Source organism: Rattus rattus, chromosome 7, assembly GCF_011064425.1.
Source record: "Rattus rattus isolate New Zealand chromosome 7, Rrattus_CSIRO_v1, whole genome shotgun sequence".
NCBI classification, from domain to species: Eukaryota; Metazoa; Chordata; class Mammalia; order Rodentia; family Muridae; genus Rattus; species Rattus rattus.
In genome coordinates, this window is record NC_046160.1 from 65555813 (window position 1) to 65583064 (window position 27252).

Below are 27252 nucleotides of genomic sequence, written 5' to 3' on the forward strand. Positions count from 1 at the left end.
GTCTTTTACTTTGGTCACTCTAAGCTCTCTCACACTGGATTAAATAGTGATTTCCCACACTGTTTGTAGAGATGTTCTTATTGCACCCAGGTCTCTGCCTAAGTTGTGTAGCTCAGGTCCTAGGGTTGGTTCTATGCAGTTTTCTACTCTGAACTTGGCTGTACTCCTTTGTACTGACTGGATGTCCTCCTTGCCTTCTGTGTCAGCTCCTGTTACCTCTCAGCTCCCTTCTCCATGCCTCTTCCTCTGTGAGGACTTCTTATAGTTTCAGATCACATTCCTTCCCCTTTGTCTCTTCATATGCTCGTCTGCCATTATATGACTGGGGTCAGGGCTGCATCTTAAATGAGTTGCCACTCCTGCCTGGCCCATTGCTACAGACCTGGTAAGCTCTTGCTAACTGACTGAAAATAGATTAGGTGTGATGGAAATTTCCAAAGTTTTGAATGAGTTCCAGTGCTTTCTCAAATGCCCTCAAATTGCCAGTGATCATCTTTGCCTTAGAAGAATTAGATTTAGAGAAGCTTTTGTTTTTCAGCACTTTTTTTTTCTTTCTTTTTTTTGGGGCTGGGGACTGAACCCAGGACCTTGCACTTCCTAGGCAAGAGCTCTACCACTAAGCCAAATCCCCTACCCCGTTTTTCAGCACTTTTAATTTTCAGTTAAAACATATGCAGCAAACTCTCAAAACTTGTTTATGTAAATATTATATGCTAGAAAATACAGTGGGCTGGCTAAGAACATAGAAAACAAGCTTTGATAAGATCAAAGGCTAGAAAATAAATCTGAATTCAGAATGCACTGTTTTAGGTTGTGGCATTTTAAAGCTTTAGTTTTGGCTGTGGACTATTTCACATGATAGAGTTTGTTCCAGCCTGTTTCCTTCTGGTCAGGACATGTGTTCGTTCCCATTTGGCAGATGCCGTGTGTGAAAGGGCTGGGGTCAGCACTGCCATACAGAAGTGGGTCAGAGCGCTCAGATGAAGGGGAGGCAGTTTTAAAGAGCCTTTATTTATTTTTGGCACAATCAGATGAAAATTATGAGCTTGAACCTCTCGCCATGTCTTGCTTCCTCTTCTATCTCTCATAGATTTTGCCAAATTAACCACATCAACCAATTTTGCAAAATAGAAAAAAGAGAAATGGATTGCTGTGTTTTCAATCGTTGTTTTAGATTCTTAAGAAGCTTCTGGAGAAAGTCTTTCTCTTCTCTTGTCTCCCATAAGCTTCCTTTGTACTTTTGTGAAGCCTGTTAGAGAGCAGGAGGCGTGGTCTGTGACCCTGAGCAGTAAGGCAGGGCCGTCCCGCTGGGGATGCTAGTCCACTGGGCTCTAAAAGGAGAGCCAGGTAGTCATGGGGGCCAAAGATAAAAAGCTAGGGATCAGGGATCGCTAAGAGCAGTGATGAGCTGCCTGTGATTGCTGCCTGTGGCTCCTAAACAAGGACACCTCTTTGAAAAGGGAGGAAACTCCTCAGGTGGTCTCGGAATGTTGCTTAGACCCCTTCATGGGACCAGGCTGCTCTCTGTTTTGATTGTTCCTGTCAACCAAACACAAAGCATAAGACTTCTCCAAGCCTTGGAACAGCTTTGGCCTCAAACTTGTACTGGAATGTTATTTGCAGTGTGGTGGGTTTTTTGCTAGTCACCATGGAAACTGTTCGAAGTGCTAGTCGTGTCCTGTGGGTTCTTTGGGGTGGCTTAAATTAAAAAAAAATGACTGTCTAATCCTGTTCTTCAAATGTGCATTTTTTTTTTTAAAAAACGATGAAAATGCAGCATAGTTAATTGAGAATACGCTCTCTGTATCATGCTTCAAACAGGCTATTTCAGACATTCTGTGCAGCTGAAGAGTATCTGGGTCAAGAGATAGGAGTGAAAATTTTTATTGTATATGAGCATAATTCCTTTAATGTGATTCGTATCTGTTGTGCTCTGTGCTTATAAATGCAGAAGAATAACATGTTTAATTTCACTTCCCTGCCTAGTGAGAGAGGACTTACCATAGAAATTAAAGCATGGCTATTATTTTATCAAATCACTGTCAAAAAAAAAAAGGTGGTTTAAATGATCATGTTAGAGATAATAAGCAAAATGCATCTAAGGAATTAAATCGTTTAAATATTACAATCTTATAGAGGTCTAGTAATACATCGTTTGAAAAGACCTATTTGTAGCTGAAGTAGAAGAGACTATCTCCTGGTTGTCTTTGGGAGTCTGAACTTTGACCTTTCTTCTCATTTCCTAAGTAAGGAACTGGAAAGAGAGGAGGAGTCTTAGCAGAAACAGTCTGGTGCTGGTAGAGGAGGCATTTCACTCAGGCCGCTTCAAATGCTGCCATGTTTGCGATTGTAGAAGAGGTGTCTTGTGAGTCCAAGGCTTGCTTAGTGTTCACTCTGACCTTCACGGAAGCTTGGTTGCTGAGGTTTCACATTGCTTTTTCAAATGACATGTTTTCTTTCATGTACAAAAAAGTCCATGTCTTGACATGAAAAATCAAGGAAATTGAATGTAGTGCAGCCACAGATGAAGGTAACTGCATGTATCCGTTCATTCCAGAAATTACTATGTACTTAGCCACATGCTAAGCACTTCTGTGGAATCTGTGTCTGTAGTGTAAGTCAAAGTTTCTGTCGTTAAGGATCTTACAGTGAAGTGGGAGAGGCATAATAAGTGGACACTTTTTAGTAGCCATGAGCGTTAGGAGACAGGAAAGCAGTGTAAGGACCAGCACGTGCTGGGAGACACTCTTTTCAATAGGTGTTCTGAGGTGTGACACTAAGGACAGAATTTGAGCAGAGAAGTGACTGAATTGAGATATGGAGTTACAAGAAGAACAAACATCCTTTATCTTGGAATATTTGAGGAACAGGAGGGATGTCATGTGACTACAATGAATCCAGGGGAAGGTAGATGGGTACACGCTTTCCAAAGCACTGTAATCCATAGTGGAAATTTTAATCGTTGCTCTCTCCATGAGTATGAAATAGTGGTATTTTAACCAGAGTCTTGACATGATTTATTCTTGCTTTAAAGAACCAACTATAATGCATAGAATAGACTTAAGGAAACCGGGAAGACTAGCCAGTGCTAATGCAGGAATCTAGACTGAGGACAGTGAGTAGCTTGCACTGTGATGTGGGTAAGTGGGTAGTTTCTGCAAATACCATCAAGGTAGGACTTGTTGCTAGAAGGTCGAGGATGGCGAAGGAAAAGGTAGTATGGATATCTGATAATTTTCTTTTCTTTATTGTAGTTGCATATAGATAACAAAAATTTACCTTTTAAATGTACAGTTCATTGGCATCAGCTACATTTACATTGTATGTTAATCATCACCCATGTATGTTCCCCCAGACTTTAGCATGTTTCCAAACTGAAGTTCAGTATTCATTAACAATAACACTCTCTCCTGGTAATGGCCCATCTACTTTCTCTCTGTGTGAATTTTATGACTTTATGTACCTCACCTCATACAAATGGAATCACAGAATAATTGCTTTTTGTGATTGGTTCATTTCTCTCAGCAGTGTGATCTCAGGGTCATCTGTGTTGAAGTTAATTTGTTTTCAGGATTGTTGTTTCACTTTTAGCCCTGTGTGAATGGTGGTCTTTCTGAGATGGAGACAACCTATGGAGGAGAGAGTGATAACTAAAGTCACTTCTCTTTTACACACATTAAGTTTCAAATGCTCAGAAGACACTTGAGAGTACTGAGGAAGTCCAGAGCTCAGAGGGGAAGTTGGGACTGTGGATTTAAAGTCAACTGTCATCAAAGTACAGGCAGCATTTAAGACTACTTAGAAGGAAAAATAGATTTGAGAAAATGATCTTTTAGCTGTTTGTATATTTTGAGGATATGGTGGAGGAACATGTATATTCTAAGATTCAGTGAAGTTGTTAATGAAGTAAAAATGACATTGGTCTTAAAATATTCTAATAGATTTTAAGCAATTGTTTTCCTTATTATTATCTAATTCCCTTTCTTTGCTTAAAATAGTGGCAAGCACTGTTCTTTTCCATCTTCTTTGAGGAATTAAAATGTCGGGATAAATTGGGTGTTGACTAGGGGTGTTATTCCCCAGTGGTACACAGACTAGAAATACTACCTTGGTGGAGACAATTAGAAAATGAATGGCTGCCAGGGCTAATGGGATAGAAGGGCCTTGTCTATGACCAGAGTATTCTGGTGAGCAAGCCACCTGTGCATGACTAAAGGCGGCTTCTGTCCAGGGCAAGGTGTTTGGGGAGAAGCTGAGTGCTGCTTCTTTTCTTTACCAGCAGAGGCTTTAAAGCTAGATTCCTTGTCTCTTTTCTTTTCCAGAGGACTAAGTTTCAGAAGAAAGACCACCACTTGGTGGTATGGGCAGGGTGGAGGGTGTCCAAACGCTAGGAGGACTCCAGAGACACTGATTCGTTGGTTGATGACCAAGGACTTACATTGCTTGTTAATAAAACCCAGCTTGATCAGCTCCCAGTTTTGTCTTTACAGTTTTCATTCTCCAGAGCCTGTGAATTCAGTTCTTTAAAAAAACTGTTCCATTTTGTATGTTTTGAGAATTAGATCGTTTCAAAAGTAGTGTGGTAGGAGAAATTGTTCCCTCCATTATAAAACAAACACAAAAGAAATATGGTTTTATTTTGCTAAGAAAATATTATGATCAAAGAAAGGAAAATTTGAAAATCTTAGTCTACTAAATATCACTTTTCAAGGAGGAAATGAAGTCAGGAAAGAAAAGCCCTGTTTGGAAGCAAGTCCTATAAATGGATCAGGAGTAGCTAACATCTGCCTCTGAGGAGACTGCAAGGCTGCTGCTTGTCCTTGAGCTAGGGCTCTGACATTTTCACACGCACTAGGAAAATGACTGTGGTAATATAGATGATGTTTTATTTTTATACATGATTAGACAGGGAGGATGGAAGCCAGCTGTTAGTGTGCGTCTCGTGAGTCACTGCAGGAAATATGACAGAAGCCATAGTAAATCATAGGTGGCAGGGCAGGGACGGCTGGATGACCCTCTTGTGTCTCATGGTTAACTGTTGCTTTCTGGCTCTGGTAGAATTGGGAAATTAGTAGATTCCATCACACAGCTTGTGGTTCTGTGAGTTACTTTGTGAAATGGAGCTAACAAGGCATTCTTTTAACTGTTAGTAATTAACTGATATATGTTAGACCCTGTGGTGGGAATTGTGGGTGACGTGGTGAAAAAGGCCACCAAAGTGTTACAGAAGAGAAGTCCTGGTGTTAGGGAAGCAAACAAGAGACACTGATCCTAATCTGAGGGTTCAGAGAAGTGATGCCTTGGGGAGTAAAACCTTCCATTGCCTTCTATAACCACCATTACGTTCTCTCTCGTGATTCCATTATGCTTCTCAGAGACAGTTACTGTCACTTCTACTTCTAACTTACATGTTACCTCCCTCCATGTCTGTCACCAGTTTGCCTGAAAACTTTAGGGAGCTAGCATTTTGGAATTGGGATTTAGAATTTCTGTTATCACAGATTGTGGTTTTATTTGTTTTGTTTTTTGTTTTGAGACAGGGTCTTACTAAGTGGCTCAGGTTGGCCTTGAATTTGCTATGTAGCCTCAGGAAGGTTTTGAACTTCCAATTCTTAAGAGCCTCTGCCTCCTCTATGCTTTGATTATAAACATCGACATTTGTCTATTTTGAGTGTACGGGTGTTTTGCTTGCTTACCACAGATGTCTGGAAGCCACAGCATTGTTATTTTACCTTACTATGTTTTAGGTGCTTCTTTGTATTCTAATGAGAGAGAGAGAAAGGGTATGGATTTGGATGGGTGGCAAAGTAGGGAGGAGATGGGAGGAGTTGGGGGAGGGGAACCATAATTAGAATATATTGTATGAAAAAAAAATCTGTTCTTAGGAATAATAAAAAAAAACTGAGTTCAAGTATATCAGGGTTCTGGAGTAACTTCCTACATTTTTTTTGTAAGATGAGTACTGTTGCAGTCAGTTGCAAAGAGAAGAGAAAGGGTGTGTTCCTCTGTGGTTGGTTTTGTTGTTATGGAGAAAAATTGATTTGGTCCTTTCTAGCTTCACTGACCATGACTGATTCTTATGACCATCTTTTAGCTCCAAGAGAGGCTAGGCAGGTAGGGGCTCCTGTGCTTGAACGAGAATGGCCTGCATAGGGTCACATACTTGTATGCTTTATCACCGGTTGGGAAGGATTAGATGCTGGAAGAGGTGCTTACTGGGATGGGATTTGAGGTTTTAAAGCCCATGCCATTCTTAATTAGCTTGCTCCTGCTCTCTCCGCCTCACCCCCACTCATGTTTGTGAACCCGTGAGTAAGTTCTTAGCTCTTGCCTCCAGCATCTTGCCTGCCTACCTGTTGCTTTGCTCACCGTGATCGTCATGGGCAGTAGCCTTCCAGAATCATGAGTCCCAAATTAAATGCTTCCTAATAAGTTACCTTGGTCATGATATTTTATCAGGGCAATGGAAATGTAACCAAGACAGGGACTTAGGATCTAGAGGACTTCTGATCACAGATGGTCATATGTTACTGTTAGAAGCGAAATGGCAAGGAAATCTGTTTAAGACAGAGAAGAAAGGAAAGGGGTATTGAAAATGATTTTGGGTTTTAGAGATGAATGAAAAGAACATAATGCCACTTACCAAAATGAGTTTCCAGTGTGAGGTTGAATTGGATTCTTCCTCTCTTACTTACACTGCTCACTCACTTGAATTTAAATCTTGATGCCTCAGACCTTAGGACCTCACTTTCAAACCACCAAATGCAGTGGAAGACAGAGGAGGCAGGTGGAGTTAGTTTTGTGGGTTTTAATACTACTTCTCTGACCAGCACTTGCCTGCTGTGTAAGTATCACTTGGGAGCTTGTTAAATAAATCAGAATCTCTGGGAATTGGTATTTTTAGGTCTGGGACTTGGCCATCAATTTTGTTAACAAGCTCCCAGGTGATTCTGATACAGCTAGCTTTTGGGTACTCTTGGTAGAAAAACGATGGCCTTCGGATTCTGATAAGTCCAAACTCTGTGTGCCAGCTTCACTTGTTAACTGCATGAACTTTGGCAGGGAACTCGACTTCTCAGAACTCAGGTTGCTCATCTTAGAAATGAGCAGAGATAATAATGACAACAGAATAATAGCTGCCCTACCGAGTTCTGAGCAATACTCAGATATTACGTATTTGATACCACTGGTATAATGCTTAGAGCTAGTAGTGTGGTTCAGTAAATGGTCATTTTTGTATATTAGTTTCTAAATATCTTGCATTTGGTTTAGCAAAGAAACACTGTATTCTGTACAATTACAAGAAAATAGTGGCATATTGTAAATGCTTCTCTCATGGTTTAATATCTCTTCTTATCAATAACTAATTTCCTATTGCTTTAGCCAAGCATCCTCTGGCTTCAGATTAAGGATTTTTGTTTCATTAACTGTATTTTTGACTGCACCTGTTCCATGAAATCTATATATAAGTATGTACTTTAAAATTGGCTAATAAAACCCTCTAAACTCAGTTTCTATAAGATGTTACTTATTATTGAATAAAGACTATTTTTCACAGCAGTTTCAAAGCCTTAAGGTAGGCATGGTTTTTTTTTTTTTTTTTTTTTTTGCTCTTAAAATGGACAGTGTCACTTCAGATAACAGGAACACGGGCTGTTTTCGAAGTCTTTGTTATGTGTTTTCCAAGCTAGTAATTAGGATGTTATCTTGTATGGTGGTTTTGTGTGGTAAATAATACTTGCTGATAGTGAATGCTTATTTCCCTCCAGTGCATTAAGATGTCTTGGTTGAAGGGAGAAACACAGTAACACCAAGTCTGTGCCTTTTGTGAGGACTTTGACTTACTTTTCCTCTGGAGAGAAGTAGCATGTGGGAGTAGTTATCTGCAGACTCTGAAAGTGTGCTGGGAGTTCTCATTGCTTCCCTCCTGACAGCTGCCGGACCTTGGGAATTTAGGGACTGGTATGTGGCCTGGTATATACCATGTGAGTGTTTTGTGTATGTATGTGTATACACCATACACATGATTGGTGCATGTATACACTCTTGGTGCACATATGTACATGCACCACATGCATGTTTGGAGAATTTGTGTGTATACACCAAGTGTGTTCTTGCTACCTTTGGAGGTCAGAAAGCTGGATTCTCTGGAATTGGAGTTATGGGTGGTTGTGAACCACCATGTGGGAGCTGGGTATCAAGCTCTGCAACAGCAATATGTGCTCTTAACTATTGAACCATCTCTCCAGGCTCAGTGCTGAGATTTTTAAAAAGATGTAATATTTCCCTTAATTTAAAATATTGATTTAATGTTTAAGTATATATTGCAAAAGCAACTTAATTGAAATTAATTACATAATTGTAATTTACCTGGGATTAGGTAGTGTTATTTTTATAACCTTGTTTTATAAATATTGCAAATATTATAATGATGCTTTGGGAATTTTAATAATTTTTGAATCTTTTAAATTTGATAGACCTTTATTGTTATGTTTATATTTAAATACAGTATAATTGCTTGTTTCTCTCATGATTTAGATGCAATCTGTGATTAAGTTGATTACCAAAATCTTCAAGGTTCATACATTTTATAAAAATAGTAGTCCCCGTCGCTGCCACCGCGGAGAGCCCGTGGGCAGAACCCCGCGAGCGAACTCGAGCCTCGGGGCCACAGGTAAGACCAACTTTCCTGCTGCAAGTGACTTGCCTGGTGGAATCGGGACAACAGAGGCAGAATCCCTCTAGGACCAGGCACGTCCTGTGTTTACCCGGAAGTCCCACCCACCGGATCCCGGCCACGCAGCTCTCTGCTCCCAGAACCCGTGGGAGATACCTTACCGCCTGGTCAGGTGGGCACTCCTGAGGCTGCAGAGCAGAAGAGACCACCAACACTGCCCACCCCTGCCCACATCCCTGACCCAAGAGGAAACTGTATAAGGCCTCTGGGTTCCTGTGGGAGAGGGCCCAGGAGAAGCAGGAGCCCTGCCTGAGACACCGCCGGAACCTGAAGGAAACAGACCAGGTAAACAGTTCTCTGCACCCCCCAAATCCCGTGGGAGGAGGCTAAACCTTCAGAGAGGCAGACACGCCTGCAGAACCAGAAGAGACTGCTCTCTGCACATTACTGATTCAGAGGAAAACACGGGAGGCCATCTGGAACCCTGGTGCACTGGAGGCTCCCGGAAGAGGCTGCACAGATCTTCCCTGGTGCTGCCACCCCTTGGAGAGCCCGTGTGGCAGAACCCCAAAGCGAACTTGAGCCTCGGGGCCACAGAGTAAGACCAACTTTTCTGCTGCAAGTGACCTGCCTGGTGAACTCAAGGCACAGGTCCACAGGAACAGCTGAAGACCTGTAGAAAGGAAAAACTACTTGCCGAAAAGCAGAACACTCTGTCCCCATAACTGACTGAAAGAGAGGAAAACAGGTCTACAGCACTCCTGACACACAGGCCTATAGGACAGTTTAGCCACTGTCAGAAATAGCAGAACAAAGTAACACTAGAGATAATTTGATGGCGAGAGGCAAAAAAAAGCAGGAACCCAAGCAACAGAAACCAAGACTACATGGCACCATCAGACCCAATTCTCCCCATCAAAACAAACATGGAATATCCAAACACACCAGAAAAGCAAGATCTAGATTCAAAATCATATTTGATCATGATGCTGGAGAACTTCAAGAAAGACATGATGAACTCCCTTAGAGAACAAGTAGAAGCCTACAGAGAGGAATCAAAAAAATGCATGAAAGAATTCCAGGAAAACATAAATAAACAAGTAGAAGCCCATACAGAGGAGACACAAAAATCCTGAAAGAATTAAAGGAAAACACAATCAAACAGTGGAAGGAATTAAAAATGGAAATAGAAGCAATCAAGAAAAGAACACATGGAAACAACCCTGGATATAGAAAACCAAAAAGAAGAGACAAGGCTGTAGATACAAGCTTTACCAACAGAATACAAGAGATGGAAGAGAGAATCTCAGGAGCAGAAGATTCCATAGAAATCATTGACTCAACTGTCAAAGATAATGTAAAGCGGAAAAAGCTACTGGTCCAAAACATACAGGAAATCCAGGACTCAATGAGAAGATCAAACCTAAGGATAATAGGTATAGAAGAGAGTGAAGACTCCCAGCTCAAAGGACCAGTACATATCTTCAACAAAATCATAGAAGAAAACTTCCCGAAACTAAAAAAAGACATACCCATAGGCATACAAAAAGCCTACAGAACTCCAAATAGATTGGACCAGAAAAGAAACACCTCCGTCACATAATAGTCAAAACACCAAACGCACAAAATAAGGAAAAGAATATTAAAAGCAGTAAGGGAAAAAAAGGTCAAGTAACATATAAAGGCAGACCTATCAGAATCACACCAGACTTTTAGCCAGAAACTATGAAAGCCAGAAGATCCTGGACTGATGTCATACAGACCCTAAGAGAACACAAATGCCAGCCCAGGCTACTGTATCCTGCAAAACTCTCAATTAACATAGATGGAGAAACCAAGATATTCCATGACAAAACCAAATTTACACAATATCTTTCTACAAATCCAGCACTACAAAGGATAATAAATGGTAAAGCCCAACATAAGGAGGCAAGCTATACCCAAGAAGAGGCAAAAACTAATCGTTTGGCAACAAAACAAAAGAGAAAAAAGCACACAAACATAACACATCCAAGTATGAATATAACAGGAAGCAATAATCACTATTCCTTAATATCTCTCAACATCAATGGCCTCAACTCCCCAATAAAAAGACATAGATTAACAAACTGGATAAGCAACGAGGACCCTGCATTCTGCTGCCTACAGGAAACACACCTCAGAGACAAAGACAGACACTACCTCAGAGTGAAAGGCTGGAAAACAACTTTCCAAGCAAATGGTCAGAAGAAGCAAGCTGGAGTAGCCATTCTAATATCAAATAAAGTCAATTTTCAACTAAAAGTCATCAAAAAAGATAAGGAAGGACACTTTATATTTATCAAAGGAAAAATCCACCAAGATGAACTCTCAATCCTAAATATCTATGCCCCAAATACAAGGGCACCTACATACGTAAAAGAAACCTTACTAAAGCTCAAAACACACATTGCACCTCACACAATAATAGTAGGAGACTTCAACACCCCACTCTCATCAATGGACAGATCATGGAAACAGAAATTAAACAGAGACGTAGACAGACTAAGAGAAGTCATGAGCCAAATGGACTTAACGGATATTTATAGAACGTTCTACCCTATGCAAAAGGATATACCTTCTTCTCAGCTCCTCATGGTACTTTCTCCAAAATTGACCATATAATTGGTCAAAAAAGCGGGCCTCAACAGGTACAGAAAGATAGAAATAATCCCATGTTTGCTTTGATCGGACCACCCGCGACTAAAGCTGGTCTTCAATAACAATAAAGGAAGAATGCCCACATATACGTGGAAATTGAACAATGCTCTACTCAATGATAACCTGGTCAAGGAAGAAATAAAAGAAAAAGAAATTAAAACTTTTAGAATTTAATGAAAATGAAGGTACAACATACCCAAACTTATGGGACATTAAAGCTGTGCTAAGAGGAAAACTCATAGCAGCTGAGTGCCTGCAGAAAGAAACAGGAAAGAGCATATGTCAGCAGCTTGACAGCACACCTAAAGCTCTAGAACAAAAAAAGCAAATACCCCAGGAGGAGTAGAAGGCAGAAATAATCAAACTCAGGCTCTCTCAACCAAGTAGAAACAAAAGGACCATAGAAAGAAATCAATAGAACCAAAAGTTGGTTCTTTGAGAAAATCAACAAGATAGATAAACCCTTAGCCAGACTGACGAGAGGACACAGAGAGTGTGTACAAAATTACAAAATCAGAAATGAAAAGGGAGACATAACTACAGATTCAGAGGAAATTCAAAATATCATCAGGTCTTACTATAAAAGCCTATACTCAACAAAACTTGAAAATCTGCAGGAAATGGACAATTTCCTAGACAGATACCAGGTACCGGGTTAAATCAGGAACAGATAAACCAGTTAAACAACCCCATAACTCCTAAGGAAATAGAAGCAGTCATTAAAGGTCTCCCAACCAAAAAGAGCCCAGGTCCAGACAGGGTTTTAGTGCAGAATTCTATCAGACCTTCATAGAAGACCTCATACCAATATTATCCAAACTATTCCACAAAATTGAAACAGATGGAGCACTACCTGTGGCTCCTTCTATGAAGCCACAATTACTCTTATACCTAAACCACACAAAAGACCCAACAAAGAAAGAGAACTTCAGACCAATTTCCCTTATGAACATCGTTCGGGAAATACTCAACAAAATTCTGGCAAACCAATCCAAGAGCACATCAAAACAATCATCCACCATGATCAAGGTGGTTTCATCCCAGGCATGCAGGGATGGTTTAATATCTGGAAAACCATCAACGGATCCATTATATAAACAAACTGAAAGAACAAAACCACATGATCATTTCATTAGATGCTGAGAAAGCATTTGACAAAATTCAACACCCTTCATGATAAAAAAGTCCTGGAAAGAATAGGAATCCAAGGCCCATACCTAAACATAGTAAAAGCCATTATACAGCAAAAACCAGTGGCTAACATTAAACTAAATGGAGAGAAACTTGAAGCAATCCCACTAAAATCAGGGACTAGACAAGGCTGCCCACTTCTCCTACTTATTCAATATAGTTCTTGAAGTTCTAGCCAGAGCAATCAGACAACAAAAAGGAGGTCAAGGGATACAGATCGAAAAGAAGAAGTCAAAATATCACTATTTGCAGATGATATGATAGTATATTTAAGTGATCCCAAAAGTTCCACTCAGAGAACTACTAAAGCTGATAAACAACTTCAGCAAAGTGGCTGGGTATAAAATTAACTCAAATAAATCAGTAGCCTTCCTCTACACAAAAAGAGAAACAAGCTTCGTAAGAAATTAGGAAACGACACCCTTCATAGTAGACCCAAATAATATAAAGTACCTCGGTGTGACTTTAACCAAGCAAGTAAAAGATTTGTACAACAAGAACTTCAAGACTCAGAAGAAAGAAATTGAAGAAGACCTCAGAAGATGGAAAGATCTCCCATGCTCATGGATTGGCAGGATTAATATAGTAAAAATGGCCATTCTGCCAAAAGTGATCTACAGATTCAATGCAATCCCCATCAAAATACCAATCCAATTCTTCAAAGAGTTAGACAGAACAATTTGCAAATTCATCAGGAATAACAAAAAACCCAGGATAGCTAAAACTATGCTCAACAATAAAAAAAGGACTTCTGGGGGAATCGTATCCCTGAACTCAAGCAGTATTACAGAGCAATTTGATAAAAAACTGTATGGTATTGGTACATCAGACAGACAGATAGACCAATGGAATAGAATTGAAGACCCAGAAATGAACCCACACACCTATGGTCACTTGATTTTTGACAAAGGAGCCAAATCCATCCAATGGAAAAAGATAGCATTTTCAGCAAATGGTGCTGGTTCAACTGGAGGTCAACATGTAGAAGAATGCAGATCGATCCATGCTTATCACCCTGTACAAAGCTTAAGTCCAAGTGGATCAAGGACCTCCACATCAAACCAGACACACTCAAACTAATAGAAGAAAAACTAGGAAGCATCTGGAACACATGGGCACTGGAAAAAAATTTCCTGAACAAACACCAATGGCTTATGCTCTAAGATCAAGAATCGACAAATGGGATCTCATAAAACTACAAAGCTTCTGTAAGGCAAAGGACACTGTGGTCAGGACAAAACGGCAACCAACAGATTGGGAAAAGATCTTTACCAATCCTACAACAGATAGAGGCCTTATATCCAAAATATACAAAGAACTCAAAAAGTTAGACCGCAGGGAGACAAATAACCCTATTAAAAAATGGGGTTCAGAGCTAAACAAAGAATTCACAGCTGAGGAATGCCGAATGGCTGAGAAACACCTAAAGAAATGTTCAACATCTTTAGTCATCAGGGAAATGCAAATCAAAACAACCCTGAGATTTCACCTCACACCAGTGAGAATGGCTAAGATCAAAAACTCAGGTGACAGCAAATGCTGGCGAGGATGTGGAGAAAGAGGAACACTCCTCCATTGTTGGTGGGGTTGCAGACTGGTACAACCATTCTGGAAATCAGTCTGGAGGTTTCTCAGAAAATTGGACATTGAACTGCCTGAGGATCCAGCTATACCTCTCTTGGGCATATACCCAAAAGATGCCCCAACATATAAAAAAAGACCGTGCTCCACTATGTTCATCGCAGCCTTATTTATAATAGCCAGAAGCTGGAAAGAACCCAGATGCCCTTCAACAGAGGAATGGATACAGAAAATGTGGTACATCTACACAATGGAATATTACTCAGCTATCAAAAACAACGACTTTATGAAATTCGTAGGCAAATGGTTGGAACTGGAAAATATCATCCTGAGTGAGCTAACCCAATCACAGAAAGACATACATGGTATGCACTCACTGATAAGTGGCTATTAGCCCAAATGCTTGAATTACCCTAGATGCCTAGAACAAATGAAACTCAAGACGGATGATCAAAATGTGAAGGCTTCACTCCTTCTTTAAAAGGGGAACAAGAATACCCTTGGCAGGGAAGAGAGAGGCAAAGATTAAAACAGAGACTGAAGGAACACCCATTCAGAGCCTGCCCCACATGTGGCCCATACATATAGAGCCACCCAATTAGACAAGATGGATGAAGCAAAGAAGTCTCAGACGACAGGAGCCGGATATAGATCAAACCTGAGAGACACAGCCAGAATACAGCAAATACAGAGGCGAATGCCAGCAGCAAACCACTGAACTGAGAACGGGACCCCGTTGAAGGAATCAGAGAATGAACTGGAAGAGCTTGAAGGGGCTTGAGACTCCATGTACAACAATGCCAAGCAACCAGAGCTTCCAGGGACTAAGCCACTACCTAAAGACTATACATGGACTGACCCTGGACTCTGACCTCATAGGTAGCAATGAATATCCTAGTAAGAGCACCAGTGGAAGGAGAAGCCCTGGGTCCTGCTAAGACTGAACCCCCAGTGAACTAGACTGTCGGGGAGGGGCGGCAATGGGGGAGGGGTGGGGAGGAACACCCATAAGGAAGGGGGGGAGGGAAGGGGATGTTTGCCCGGAAACCGGGAAAGGGAATAACACTCGAAATGTATATAAGAAATACTCAAGTTAATAAAAAAAAAAATAGTAACAGTCATGTTTGCTGATTTGAAAGCCACTAAATGCTAATAGTATTGTTTTGAGACATGTGCCTGTCTATCTCTGTGGTGTCTTTTGTAAGAATAATTCAGTGTGTTGAATAATTTCATCACACTGAAAGGAAAGATTTTAGATAATAAAGAGGCAGAGAAGTATTAAGCTCCATCTTAAAGCCAGTCTTGTGAGGACAGTTTCCTCACTGTCTCCTCCTTTTCCATGGACACCACACTGGCCTAATACAGCAAGATGAAAGGCTGTCTTAAGCAGCCTTCGGAGAGAAGCAGCATGTGGCTTTCTCTTGTGTTCTCCATGCTCAGCGGGGTGAATTTCCCACTGTGCACTGTGACTCTTGTAACTAGAAGCAGTAGCAACTTTGTTTCGAAGGACTGTGAGAAACTGTGAGATGGTGCGTCCTGCTTTGTCCCTTTTGGGCCATCTTTTACATTTCTTTTGATAAAGTGCAGCTTGTTGCAGTAACTGATTGTCTTTGTTCTAGGAAGTTGCCGAATTGGCTTTTGAGTTAGAGAAATTACCTGAAATTTACATTTAATAGATTTTTTTGTTTTCTTAACTACCTGTAGGTGGCAACACTATGAGCAGAGTTTCATTAGCTGACCTTAATACGAGCTTACCTGGATTTTTCTCAAAAAATAATTTCTCCTTTTAATTGTTCTTACTTTGTAAGTTGGTTCTCACCAATTCACTTTTCCTCAGAAACACTTTCCTCAGTAAGTTATCTTCCTCCCTCTCCTCTCTATGAGGAGTGTGAAGGACACTGTTGGAAGCCTGATCCAGAGGGAGGGAGTGAGCACATGATTCCCCGGAGCTGCAGTTTTGTCTCAAGAGTAGTTACTTGTCCTGTGGGTCTGTGATTCCTGTTTCTGTGCAGGATCTGCAATCAGAATTTGCAGGTTGCTCCTGGCACTGCAGTTAGATAAGGCTTCTCCAGAGCTTGGTGGTGTCTTAGTTGGAGTACTTTACCTCTTTGGAAAGGTTCTAGTGTTTAGTTTCATTTTAGGTTTCCAGGCTGAGAATCTGGCAACAAGAAGATTAGTTGATTTCACCATCACGTTGAATGCTATTTTTAGAGCTTAGTGTCTGTAGGCATCTTTTCCTGTATTTTATAAGCATTACCATGGAGATAAAAAGCCTCTAATTTTTCTCGCATATTAAAACTTTACTGACTAAGCACATTAGTGCTTTAAAAAAAAAACACAGGCCAAGGATCTAAGATTTTTCTTAATCTAGTTAATGTATCTCTCTATTACTTCTTAAGTAAAAATGTGGGACTGCAGGCAGTTTCTTGTTTTTATATAATCTTGTTCCATAAAGGATAAACATAGCAAAACAAACTTCTGTAGCCCTGTTATGTTGGAAACCCTATTATACCCTTATTTTGCCAATTAGCAGATTTACAATCTCTCTTTTTAATTAGCTTTTTTATTCCATGTGTGGCTTTAGTTTTCAAAGCTTTAGATGGCATATACCATCCTGTCCTGTTTCTCTATCAGCCCACTGTTCCCACTAGCTGCTCTCCCACAGAGTTCTAGCATGGGAGCTCCCAGGGAATGGAAGTTCACAGAAGAGTCTCTTGGGAAGAATGTGGTAGTTATGCGTATTCTAACCCACTTAAAATCTTTTTCCTCTTATTTGTATTTTAAGCAGAATCTTGCTCTTTTAGTCTAGACTGGCATTGAACTCATGATCTTTCTACCTTAACCTTATAGTACTAGGATTAAGATAAGCTTTAGAACACTTATATAGCCTTTTCTTTAATACCAAAATACACACCCATACACACCCATACCTACAGTGTATTTGCTAGGGGAGGTTTGGGTTTGTGATAGGGCTTTACTGAATAGTCAGAACTTGCCAAGAGCCATCTTAGAGGAGCTAAAAACTAGCAGGTGATCTTTCTGAGCTGCTTCCACACATGGACTAAAATCTACAACAGATTTGTTTCTCTAGGCAAGGCCGAGGAGACTATATCTGAGGAAAGACTCCTGATATTAATATGCTTTTCCTGTTATTATTAAATACTTCACAATCACTAGGTATTGGCCCATCTCTTTGAGCAGATTTCTATAGACCTATGAAGATGTACTATCTTATAGTAATGCTATATAGACAAATAGATAATGATTCTATAGAATTCCTGATTTGATTCAAATAATTTTAGGAAGAAATTTTTAGAGATGATCTTAGTTGCTAGAAAGATGTAATAAACTTAGAATCAAGAATAGAATGTGCCCACTTATCAGAATATTAAGTAAAGGCTGCATAATAAGAAATACAATAAACTTTCATAATTACACTAAAAAGAGAAATAGACTTGGGACAATTTTGTGTTCAAGGAAGAACATTTAGGTTCAAAGGTAAAGTCACAGGTGTGCACTATGATAAGGCAAGGCCATGGACAAACTGTTGCTTTGAACTTTTAATTGAGTATATTGTAATGAAACACTGCTTTGAACTTAATATTACAGTCTCCTGTAACTCCCATTTTATCTATGAGGTAATTTTCTAAAGAACTTTTTATCTAAGAAGGTATAAAAAGAACAGAAAAAAGAAATAGAGTTGTTGGTTGAATGGTTTGGCTTGGGGAGCTTTGCCTCATCCATCCATCCATCTATCCATCCACCCATCCATCCATCCATCTAAATGTGTATTTTTGTTTGTCTATGTGTTTGTGTGTGTGGGTGTATGAATGTTTGAATGAATATGTGTCTCTGCATATTTGCCTGTATAAAGCATCTTAATTATTTTCCTTTCCTTCCTCTCTGGGTCACAAAGAGTTAACCAGCTTAGCCAGAGAGGCATCTGGCTGATTCATAGAAAAAGGAAGACCAGCAATAAATCCTTTCACTCAACTCCCTGCTGCTAAAACAGTATGTGTTAATTGCTAGATATTAGCACTTAATGAAGCACAGAACAGTAAGAAAGAGTTAAGTTTCCCTAGCACTTATTTAAGAGTAAAGAGTTAAATAAAGCACAGAGAGTTATAATGCTTAATAAAGCACACAGTTAATGTGAAAAGAAGCTAGCATTTTTTTTTAGCCATAGAATAAGCAAGGAAGTTTGTAGAACCTTTTAGAAGTTATCAGCAAAAGCATATTTAGAGAGCCAGAAAGCCAGAGACCGTCAGTCTTTAAAACTCTTCTGGAGACCATCAGTCTTTAAAGCAGTGTCCGATGCTGTGTCCCATTTCAAGCCCATTTCAGGCTGGTAGTTTCCCGGAATGAACTGGTTTAGAAATAACTTTGTAGCCATGGCTGGCCTTGAACTTATGAGCTTCTTGCCCAAGCCTCCTGACTGCTAGGGTTGCAGACATGTACCACCATGCTTGGCTAATAGCAGGCTAAAGTTTGCATGTATTGCCTGGTTTTTGAGTCCTCCGTCTTAACACATTATCATAGAATTATAGGGGGGGGGCAATCACATGAACTCATCGACTCTCAAAACCTGGGTGGGGGATCTTAGAAGTTATATAGCAGTTCACTCTTAAGGTTTCAGTGAGGGACAAATGGACGCTTATTCATTCACAGCCTCACTCACTCGCTCAGACATGCATAGCTCTGCCCTCACAGTTAGGGATTAGTAGTCTGTCAGAGGGCAAAATGGTAGCTTGAGATCAGGGAAAGGTAAGTCCATGAGACTGATTCATTGGGAAGGAAGTGACCGAGTGTGCCATATTAGAGAGACTATGCCAGGAGGACTAGCTAGCTAGTCACAGGCTAGGGCATGCTCTTCAAGAAACAGTGGGAAGGCTTCTGTGGCCTCTAGATAGGTGAGTAGTGAAAATCCATAGGAGCAGGCACTGGGTTGAGATTAGGCTAGATGATGTGAGGCCTTGTGAAAGGCAGTGAGGGCATTCGCCCTTACAAGAATGCCACGAGGAGAGTGGTGCAATGAAGGGCATGAACAGAATAATGTGACCCAGCTTTAATGGAATCATTCTGGCTTCTCTGGTGAGAGTACTGGGTAGTACTGCCAGATGTGGCAAACACAAACATATGGCACCTTCTTACCTTATTTCTTGTTGCTGTGATAAAATACTCTGTCAAAAGCAATGTAAGAGAACAGGCGTTTATTACGGCTCACATTTCAAGGGTACAGGCCATCATGGAAGGCAGGAGAAGCAGGGAGCAGTGGGTCACATCGCATCCATAATCATGAAGCAGAGAATGAGGAATGCGTGTTGTTGCTCATCACCCTTTCTCCATTCACGTGGCCAGGATCCCAGCCAGGGATTGATGCCACCCACGTTAGGTGAGACTTATCACTCAATTAGTACAGTCAAGATAACCCCTCAACAGGCCTGCTCAGAAGCCTATCCTCCTGGTTACCACAGACTCTACTTTCTAGTTTAGCACTAACATGTGTTTTATACCATGTTTATTGACTACACATGTGACAAAATGTTCACTACCTTAAAAACTTACTCAACAGCCAGAATACAGCAAATACAGAGGCGAATGCCAGCAGCAAACCACTGAACTGAGAACGGGACCCCCGTTGAAGGAATCAGAGAAAGAACTGAAAGAGCTGAAGGGGCTTGAGACCCCATATGTACAACAATGCCAACCAACCAGAGCTTCCAGGGACTAAGCCACTACCCAAAGACTATACATGGACTGACCCTGGGCTCCAACCTCATAGGTAGCAATGAATAGCCTAGTAAGAGCACCAGTGGAAGGGGAAGTCCTTGGTCCTGCCAAGGCTGAACCCCCAGTGAATGGGATTCTTGGGGGGAGAGGGCAGTAATGGGGGGAGGATTTGGAGGGGAGCATCCATATAGAATGGGAGGGGGAGAGGTTAGGGGATGTTGGCATGGAAACCGGGAAAGGGGAATAACATTTAAAATGTAAATAAGAAATACCCAATTTAATAAAGATGGAAAAAAAACTTATTCAAAACTTGGCATGTTGGCACATACCTACAATCTTTGTTCTCAGGAGGTCAGAACAAGAGGACTGAGCACTCTAGGCCAGATGAGTATACAGAGTGAATTCTAGACCAGTTTGGGCTACATATTGAGATCCTGTCACAAGCAGAAAACCAAACATACATACATTTAAAGAGACAGACCTCTACAAGGAGACTTTTGATGTCTTTGAGTTATTATTACTGTGGTCCTTTTGGCTCCGTGGCTTAGATCTTACAGCAGACCTTTCTCTCTTTTCCTGTACTAAGCGCATTTCTGCCTTTCACACTCTGTTCACCCTATAGCCTAAACTAGTTATCTATGTAAGTACTTTGGGTATCTTCAACTGATTACATCAGGATTCATGGGATTGAATAAGGGATCTTCATGAGTGCCTATTGTTTCATATCCTGTGTGAACAGTGGCAAACAAAACATGCAAAATCACCCACTTTGATTGTATTTTACTTTCTCCTGGGAGAAATGTAGTAACCAAGTGAAGGTGCAATGTTGACTATTCATACAGTCACTAAGAACAAAGAAAAACTGAAAGAGAATAAGGAAAGCCAAGTGTATTATGGGCATTATGATTTTAGGGTGGCCAGTGAAAGTCATGTTCAATGCATGAAGTAAGTTAGTGGAGATGAGGTTGAGAGCTGGATGGTAGAGGACTGAGGTGCAGGATTTCAGGCCAGAGGCGTAGCAGCTGTGAAAGTCCTTAGGCTGAAGTGTGCTGTGTTTAAGAAACTGCAGAGGGGGAGTCTATCTGAGAGTATCAATGATAAAAGATAATGGCACCTATATCTATCTATATCTATATATCTTTATATCTATATCTATGTGTATATAGCTACATGTTTATATCTGCCTCTCCCCACTGAGCCATCTTGACAGACCATCAGTTTCTTCAGAAGACAAAGGTAATCCCTTAGGTTTGTTTCTGCTCTAAAAATAAAGTTTCAAGTTAGAAATGATCCTTTTCTTCTTGTTGCTTTTTCAGCTTTCTTAACCAATGACGTTGTCCGTTAAGACTTCGGTATTCCATCAGGCATCTTCGGTTGTGCTTTATCCTGTTGGGCAGACCTTGTCCTTCACAATGCCCTTGCTCCTTTCTTGATTGAACACGGAGATTTAGATATCCCTTGATAAGCAATAGGAAACTGGTCTCTGTTCAACCATTAGTTCTTCTGACAGTCAGATTCTTACTTAATCCCAGCTAACAGAATCAGGACTCATGCTTTTTTTTCTAGTGAGAGACTGAAATTCTTTTGAATGACAGCTTGATTCAAAGATAGGCAGAAAGACAAGAAAGAAGAGGCTTGGATCAATTCCAAATTGAATAATACCAATTACCAGTCTAAGATTACTTTGATTATAACATGCAGGGAATCATGGGAATCTTAGCTGGGTATGTCTGTCGAAAGGACAAGCGTAAGGGGAGTCTGAAAGGAATATTTATTTAGGAATAATTGGGTGGGAGTGCGCTCAGCTGTTGTTTTGATGGGTTACATTAGTAGACAAGAGGGATGAAAGGAACATGTCAGAACCTTTACAGTCTTCAGGGTAAATTCTGCTGGGAGAACAAAGCAGTAGCAGGACTGTTGTTGCTGCCTTTGAAATTCAACACACAAAAAAGCAGGACGTGTAAGCTCTCAAATTGTAGCCTTCATGCAGTAGTAACGAAACAGTATAATCACTCTGAATAATTTTGCCATCGTTTGCAGCTTTCACAGGTTGGTATATATTATAAAGGAACAATCCAAAAATCTAAATGGTATCTTGGGTTTGGTCTATCTTATGTTACCTGCTAGGTATTGAGACCTGCAGGAGACTCAGAAAAAGAGTACATTATTAGATGACAGTATATTTAGCTGAGCTTATGATGAAAACGACGACAATTAGGTTTTTTAGTAGTAAGCTTGCAATTGCTTTTGCTGATAGTGATTTTTTTTTTTTTTGCTGTGCATTTATAAGGTGTCTGTTGTGATTCTTTCTTTTGAGTCAAAATGAAAGATAAAGAAAATCCTAATTGAAGCTTTCTTGACTATAATTATTTTGGGAAGAAAGAGGTGGAAAAATATTTGAGACTTAGCTGAACACTGTCACATGCAATTTATTTGTAACCTGCCCTGCTCATCTATTTTTCTATAGTATAGAATTGCCTTGGAATTTAAATTTAAATTAAGGACTAGATATTTAAAATAGAAGCCTACCTAACAGTTGTCATAGTTGGCTTCAGCTGTCAGCTTGACACACCTGGGAAACAGGGACTTCACCTGAGAAACCGTCTCCACTGCTTAGCCTGTGGGCATGCCAGCCTTGGGTAGGTAGGCCTGGGAAGGTGTCCGAGCAAGCCATGGACGTAAGCTAGAAGGCACAGTGCCTTCATGTTCTCTGCTGTAGTTTCTGCTCCTGGTTCTTGCTTGAGTTCTTTCAATGATGAACTGTAGTCTACAAGTCCTTACATTTCGTCAAGAAAACATCTCTTTTCAAAAGATGGAGACCAGTAATAAAGCCACAACTAATCAAAATGCAGAGTTGTGAATCCCAGTCTCAATGGCTACATCTACACAAAGCCCCATAGCTTAGGCTCAGGGAACATTGTGAATGAGGGAGTACAAAATTGTAAGGGCCAGAGGATCAGAGTTTAATGTGAGATTGTGTCTCCTGGTAACCTCAGAAGCTGTACTCAGTAAGTCTCACCAACATGATTCCCCAACTGTGAGTTGAACAAGGACAACTCCCATGAACTTGCCAAACTGGACAGGAAAAGCCCATAAAGAAAAGCCCTACATGGAGAGCCAGGCAACTGAGGAAAGCTAGGAAGAGCACCATAATTGGCTGTCCAGTGCCAGCTGGTCAGCCCTGAAGACATACATAACGCCACAGGTTATATGTTGTAAATACATATATGCATGCGATAGCGTTAGTGAGAAAAGAGGCCATGGGTTTGAAAGAGAGAAAGGAGGGCTGTATGGGAGTATTTGTAGGGAGAAGAGGGAAGAGAGAAATTATATAATTATATTATAATTTCAAAAAAAAAGAAGAAAAATAAAAGAGCTGCTTACTCTTGACTCTACTAAGGGTAAGTTGGTACTTTGTTGATTAACTTGGTCATAAAAACTTTATTTTAGATTGGATGTTGGAAACCTATAATCTGTGAGTCAAGTCTTTGACATGTGCATATGTGTGTGCATGTGTGTGTGCATGTGTCTGTGTGCCTGTGTAAAGTTTTATTGGAATACAGCTATGCTGACTCCCTTCCCTGTTGTTTAGGCAGCTGTTGATGTTCCAGTCTAATATTACTCCAGTAGTAATATTGAGTAGCTGCTGTAGAGATTATACGATCCACAAGGATTAAAATATTTATGAGGTGACTTTTTGAGAAAAGGTAGCACAATCTCAAGAAATAAAAGAAAAAAATAAAAATTAGTTGTCCAGTTTGGCACATAGAACATCTGGGGTCCACCAAGTCTCTGAACCACTCAAAGCAACGCAATACTCTACCAAGGAGCTTCAGCCTGGATCCGCTCATGGAGCGTCGCTGGGACTTGGACCTCACCTATGTAACAGAGTGGATCTTGGCCGCAGGTTTTCCTGCACGACCAGACGAGCAGCGACACTGAGGCCACTTGCAAGAGCTGGCCTATGTGCTTCAATCCAGCACCGAGACAAATACCTTCTCTTCAACCTTTCAGAGAATCGGCATGACCTGACCCGCCTGAACCCCAAGGTGCACGACTTTGGCTGGCCCGAATTACATGCCCCACCTCTGGACAAGTTGTGTTCCATCAGCAAAGCCATGGAGACGTGGCTCAGTGCCAACCCTCAGCACGTGGTTGTGTTATACTGCAAGGGAAGCAAAGGCAAGCTTGGAGTCATCGTCTCTGCCTATATGCACTATAGCAAGATCTCTACAGGGGCAGACCAAGCCCTGGCAACCCTCACCATGAGGAAATTCTGTGAGGACAAGGCGGCCATGGAACTGCAGCCCTCCCAGCACCGCTCTGTTGGCTATTTCAGTGGGCTGCTGTCTGACTCCATCAGAATGAACAGCAGTCCTCTATTCCTGCACTATGTATTTGTGCCGTGCTGCCAGCCTTTGAGCCCAACACAGGCTTCCAGCCCTTCCTCAAGACCTACCAGTCTATGCAGCCGGTCTCCAAATCTGGAGTCTACTGCATCGCAGGTCCAGGGCCCTGGCAGCTTTGCATCAGCCTGGAGCCGACTCTTCTCCTCAAAGGCGACGTCATGGTAACCTGCTACCACAAGGGTAGTCGGGGGATAGACAGGACCCTCGTGTTCCGAGTTCAGTTCCACACATGCACCATCCATGGGCCACGGCTCAACTTCCCCAAGGACCAGCTAGATAAGGCCTGGGCTGATGAGCAGTTCCCTTTCCAAGCCTCAGTGGAGTTTGTCTTCTCCTCCAGCCCTAAGAAGGTCAAAGACAACACCCCACGGAATGATCCCTCTGTCTCAGTGGATTACAACACGACAGAGCCTGCTGTACACTGGGACTCCTATGAAAACTTCAACCAGCACCATGAGGACAGTGTGGACGGCTCCTTGGCCCACACAAGAGGCCCCCTGGATGGCAGTCCTTATGCCCAGGTGCAGTGTGTCCCCCACCCCCGATGCTCTCTGTCGGTAGTGACTCCGGCCACTCATCCACACTCACCACAGAACACACAGCAGAATCCCCTGGCCTGGACACCTCTGCTGGTGCCTGCCTGTGGGCATCACCGTGCTCCAGTGCCTGACTATGGCTGCCTGAAGCCACCCAAGGTGGGTGAGGAAGGGCATGAGGGCTGTGTCTATGCCATGTGCCTTGAAGGCAGGTATGGGCATCCAGGATACCCTGCCCTGGTAGCCTGTGGCTATGGAGGATCAGTTCCCAGCTACTGCCCAGCATATGGCCAGGCACCTCACAGTTGTGGGTCCCCAAGCGAAGGCAGAGTGTACCCCAGCCCTGGTACCCACTCACCACGGGCTGGTTCTGTGTCCCTGGGAAGTCTACCCTACCTGCAATCCAGGAAGCTGGGTTATGAGGTTCCTGCGGAGGATGGGAGAGACAAGTACTCACTTCCTGGACCCCAGGCCTCAGCAGAACCCTTGGCTTCTACAGAGTCCCCTGAACCATCCTGGAGGGATGGCTCCAGTGGACACAGCACACTGCCTTGTTCTCCTGGAGATGCCCAATGCAGTGCCTCTTCAGAGCTGTCCAGTCCCTCCACACCCTTGCACACCAGTAGCCCAGTTCAGGGCAAGGAGAGCACCCAACAGCAAGACACCGCCAGGTCTCCCTCTTTGGCACCCACTCAGAGACTGAGTCCTGGCGAGGCCTTGCCCTCTGTTGTATAGGGAGTCACTGAAAAGACTCCTGAGCTGTTGGCAAGCAGCAGGCTGAGCCACGGACCCTAGCCCCTTCTCCCAGACCTCTGCACCCAGCTCACCCAATGGCTGGCCTCAAGAAGGGAGCCCAGGGGGCCACACCAACAGTGTCAGTCCTTGGAGCCCCGTACCAACTACCCTGCCTGGACTCTGCCATGCCCCATGGCAATGCCCCCAGGGCCCCTTAGACAGCCCAGATGGCTCCCCTCTTACTCCTGTGCCTACCCAGATGCTTGTGGACAGCCCAGAACCACCCCAGAGCTCACCCACCCCTGCCTTCCCCCTGGTTACCTCCTACAGGCCAATGGTCCCACTCAGTCTCCACTTCCTGAAAAGCGACACCTGCCTGGGTCTGGGCAGGAGCCATCACCACCAGCCAGAGGCACCAATCAGCTTGTCACCTTTGTATCTCCTCTCCCAGATGTCACCCAACCCCCAGAGCACCCTTTACAAGAGAACCAAAGCAGTGTCAAGTTTGTCCAGGAGACATCAAAGTTCTGGTACAAGCCACATCTTTCCCAAGACCAAGCCATTGCCCTGCTGAAAGACAAGGATCATGGGGCCTTCCTGATCAGAGACAGTTACTCTTTCCAGGGAGCCTATGGTCCAGCCCTCAAAGTGGTCACACCCCCACCCAGCGCCCAGCCATGGAAAGGGGACTCCTCAGAACAGCTGGTCTGCCATTTCCTTATTGAGACTGGGCCCAAAGGCGTGAAGATCAAGGGTTGCCCCACTGAGCCCTATTTTGGAAGCCTGTCTGCCCTGGCCTTTCAGCACCCCATCTCTCCCATCTCCCTGCCCTGCTGTCTGTGAATTCCTAGTAAAGATCCTCTGGAGGAAACCTCAGAGGCCCCAGCGCCCACCAACATGAGCATGGCAGCAGATCTCATGCCAAGGAGCAGCCTGCAGTGCCCTACCTGACCTTGTTGGAGTCATTGACTGGCCCTCAAGCCGTGGCCAGGGCCAGCTCTGCAGCTCTGAGCTGTAGCCCTGTCCCAGTGCCAGCCATTGTCCATTTCAAGGACTCAGCTCAAGGCATCATCACACTGACAGACAACCAGAGAAAGGTCTTCTTTCACTGCCATTACCCAGTGAACAGCATCACCACCTCTAGCACTGACCCCCAGGACCGCAGATGGACCAACCCAGACGGGACCACCACTTAGATCTTTGGTTTTGTGGCCAAGAAGCCAGGAAGTCCCTGGGAAAATGTGTGTCAACTCTTTGCGGAGCTTGACCCAGACCAACCTTCAAGTGCCATTGTCACCTTCATCACCAAAGTTCTACTGGGCCAGAGAAAATGAAGCCACCAGCTCCAAGTCCACATCAACACTGCACCCTCCCAGTATCCACAGCCCTCACTACCCTGGCCTGGCCCCTATGAGAGAGAGGGTGGCAGCAGTGGGGCCACTGCTCTTTCCTGCCCTTTGCCTGCTAAGCTAATGAGTAGGCCCCTGAGATGACCTGGCACATGAGCAGATGGCAGAGACAGGTGTGGGGGGTGAGCAGGCATCAGTAGTGGAGCCCTGGAGGGGAATGACCCTGCCAGCTCCACCCAGCTTACAGGTCCCTTCATGGAGGGAGAGGGGAGAGGCTTGGGAGCTTCCTGCCTCCCCTCTAAACAGAGACCAGAGTGGGGTCACATAAACAGAGGGGAAAAGAGAGTCTATCTTTGTGTAATAAT

General features: G+C 42.6%; 1 protein-coding gene and 1 pseudogene across 1 annotated transcript in view; both read left to right on the plus strand.

Moving 5' to 3' along the window:
* Nubpl (nucleotide binding protein like) overlaps positions 1 to 27252 on the plus strand; it is a 212567-nt gene that overhangs the window by 18951 nt on the left and 166364 nt on the right. The window lies entirely within an intron of this gene.
* On the plus strand, positions 23630 to 27155 carry LOC116905040 (annotated as a pseudogene).